Consider the following 3,648-nt stretch of genomic DNA (forward strand, 5'->3'; position numbering starts at 1 on the left):
TATTGGTTTTCCCTTTTTAATGCATTAATAATTTATTAAAAATGCGTGTTGTTGCACCTACTCCTTCCATGTTGTCTACATTTAAGCATCGTAACAAAGTGGAGCGGGACAAGACAGTGGCGTGTTTTACGTTCCTCACCCCCACCTTGATCCATGTTGGGGCTATAATTTGGGTATTCATCCCTACCCCCGTCAAGGTTTGGGTTTCCCCGGTTCGCCCCCACCTTTGACACCCTTTTTTTGTAAAAGGGTGAAAAGAAATACAAAATAAAAAATAAATAGAAACAAACAACACCTTGCAACTAAATTGGTGGAAAAGTAAAAAAATTGCCATCTATAAGTTACTTTCTTGGTTAAAATGTCTCCCAATTTAATGTATTACTAGCATGGCGGGGGCAAGGATAAGGATGGGGATGGGTATTGGCATCTCCATTTTCGCCTCCTCTCCTGACTTTAACAATGAGGAAAACCTAAACTCAAACATGAACTTAATTAATGCTGAATTTTCTAGTCAAAGTTAAGGTGGGTTCAACAGATACCCATGATGCCATATTTATTTCCATTGCCTATCTACATTTATTTCATTTCACCCTTTTTAAGTTATAGGTTAATTTATCAATTTTTGTATTTTTTACACTATGGTTCAATTTTGTTCAATATTGAAAGATTTTGACAAGTGTGTGAAAAAATCATTATTATTACGATATAAATGTGTTTTTGATCTCGAAATATTTGGTCAAAATTAGTTTTAGTTCCTACATTTTTAAAAAAGTTGGTCTTAATATGTATGTGCTTTTTAAAATATTGTAATTTTGTTTCATGAAGATTTGATCAACTTAGTTTTAATTCTTACACTTTTAAAACCATGCTTATAGTCCTTAATGTTTAATATTACACAATAACTAACTATGTCACATGTGAATGACATCTTAAAAGTGCATTTGGTATGCGAAATATTTTTACATTCTTGAGAATTTTAAAGTGAGAATCTTAATTTCATGTGTTTGGTAGCTATTTAAAAAAAAATATTCTCATAAATGTAGTTTCTTGAAATCATTTTTATCTCACTTTCCCACAAAATATTCACATAGAAATGGTAAGAATCCAACTTTATTGAGTTAGAGGAAAAGTTTAATGCATATAAAAAGACCATAATATCATTTTTTTAACATAAAATCTCTTTCTTTCTCTCTCTTCTTCTATTTCTCTTTATCTCTCTCTCACTCGCCCTTCCTCTCTCACTCTCACTCCCATTTCCTTCCCCTCTCCCTTTCCCTTTCTTTCTTTCTCCCTTTCTCCTTTTATTTCTCTTTCTCCCTCTCCCTCTCTCATATCTTTACTTCTCTCTCTTTCTTTTATTTCATTATTTCTTGATCTTATCATTTTTAATAATATTAATAAAACATGTTTTGTTTCTATAATTTAATCATATATTTTTTAATATTTTTTTAATTAATTAATTTGAATGAAATAAAATATATATTTTTATCCTTCTTAATTATTATGTAACATTTTTCTTTATTTTTTGTTGAATTTTGTATTTAAATAATTTTAACTATAAGTTTTCAAAATTTTAAAAATAGTTTAATGTCATATTTGTAATAATATTTAAGTAAATAAATACATCTAATAAATTTATTTTAATAAAAAAAATATTTTTGTAAAAAATATTCATATTCTCAAGAATATAGTAGTGTAACCAAACATAAAAATCTTTAATTCCTGGTAATCTTATATGAATATTTTCAAGAAATTTTATGAGTAATCAAACATATTTTAACTATTTACAAGAATCATGATTCCAAGAATTTGTAATTTCCAAGAATCATGATTCCTGGATATGAACACCTTTCTCTCTTACCAAATGTCTCCTAAAGTGTAAAAGAGTCAAATAAAACACTTGAATTTAGTCTTGTGAAAAAATGGGTGACTTAAACTTGACCTTATATTGACTCAAGTATTTAAATGTATCTAACTAAAAATTTGAATAGTTAATTTTTTTTATAAATTGAGCATGAATTATTTCAAAATAAATAAATAAAGTATATGGTTTATGAATTTTCAAAACTATATTATAACATTACTAATTTAATATATATATATATATATATTTTAATACTAGAAAAAAATTGACACATAGAAATTTGTGCTTTAACATGTGGTATGTAAAATTTAAACTATATAAATTATTACATCTTCATAATTTAATAAATAAAATTTTCATAACTTTACGTCTACCGAAAAAAATAACTTCAAAATTAATTTTAACATTCTTAACAAAGTTCTACATATTTCTATAATAAATATATAAATAACAAAAGCCAGTAAATAATCATCAATTAAATAAAAAGCTATTCACAACTCACGAGTTGTTAATGTTAATTTTATAAAATTTAAGCTTAACTCCTTTCAATAATTGATTTTCATTTCAAATTTATTTATTTAATTAAAACTAATATTTATTATATATAAGTAAATTTTATAATAAATTATATATAAAAATAAATATTATAGTTAAATATATAAATTATATTTAAAATTTGTATAAATAAATATTTTAAATATATATATATATAATTATTTAAGATAAATAATTTATATTATGGTATGAAATTATTTTTTTTATTAATAATTTATTTTAAAAGAATTAAATTTTAATTTATAAATAAATATGATATATAAAAATTATAAAAAAAATAACAAAAATCTTCTTATTTAAAAATTATCTCAAAAATATTTTTATGTAAAATAATTATTCACATTTAATATATAAAATTTAATAATAAACTCAATGAAATATTATATTAATTAAATTTAAATAATTTATGAATAACTCAGTTCATTTGCACTCAACGCTTCACATTCACTAGCCACATCATCTCAAATGTAACGAAGTGAGGGTGAGAGGTCAAATTTATCTATTTTTAAAATTTGAAGACTTAGGGGGGTGTATTGGATTAGGATTTTAAATGACTTTTTTAGTTAAAAAAAATCCTGCGGATTTTAAAAGACTTTGCAGGATTTTCATGACTTTTAAGATTTTGCAAGATTCTACAAGACTTAAAATCAGGATTTTAATGGATTCTGCAAGACTTTTAAATTATGATTTTAATGGATTCTGTGGGATTTTGTGGAGTTTTGACATTTGATAAGATTTAAAAAAAATTATACATTCAAATTTAAAAAGCGTCAAAGATAAAAATAATAAATAAAAAAAATAATGTCTAGATAAATAATAATAATAATTCTCTATAATATTCTATCCTTTTTTTATAGCATCTACTATCAATTGTAACAATTCATCGGAATCATCCTTAATCCAAGCTTCATAGTTTTCTTTCTCTTTTCATTTTTCTTTATTATTTCCTTGTGAATCTCCCATTTGAATTACTAAAACAATATATGTTAAAAAATAGTTATATAAATAATTACGGATAATAGACAAAATCAATAAAATTATATTATTATTTTTAGAAGCACACCATCATACAAGATCGAATATATTTTTGCTATCCAAATGGATCAAATACCTCAGTTATTATAAAAAAAATGTAAAAACGAAAATATAGAAACATAAGATAATTTTTTATATAAAAAAATTAGTATATTCGATACTGAAAAAATATTTAGATATATAATTTTTTTTAT

Source organism: Cajanus cajan, chromosome 9 (assembly GCF_000230855.2).
Source record: "Cajanus cajan strain Asha chromosome 9, NIPB_CcT2T_4, whole genome shotgun sequence".
In the NCBI taxonomy this organism is placed as follows: domain Eukaryota; kingdom Viridiplantae; phylum Streptophyta; class Magnoliopsida; order Fabales; family Fabaceae; genus Cajanus; species Cajanus cajan.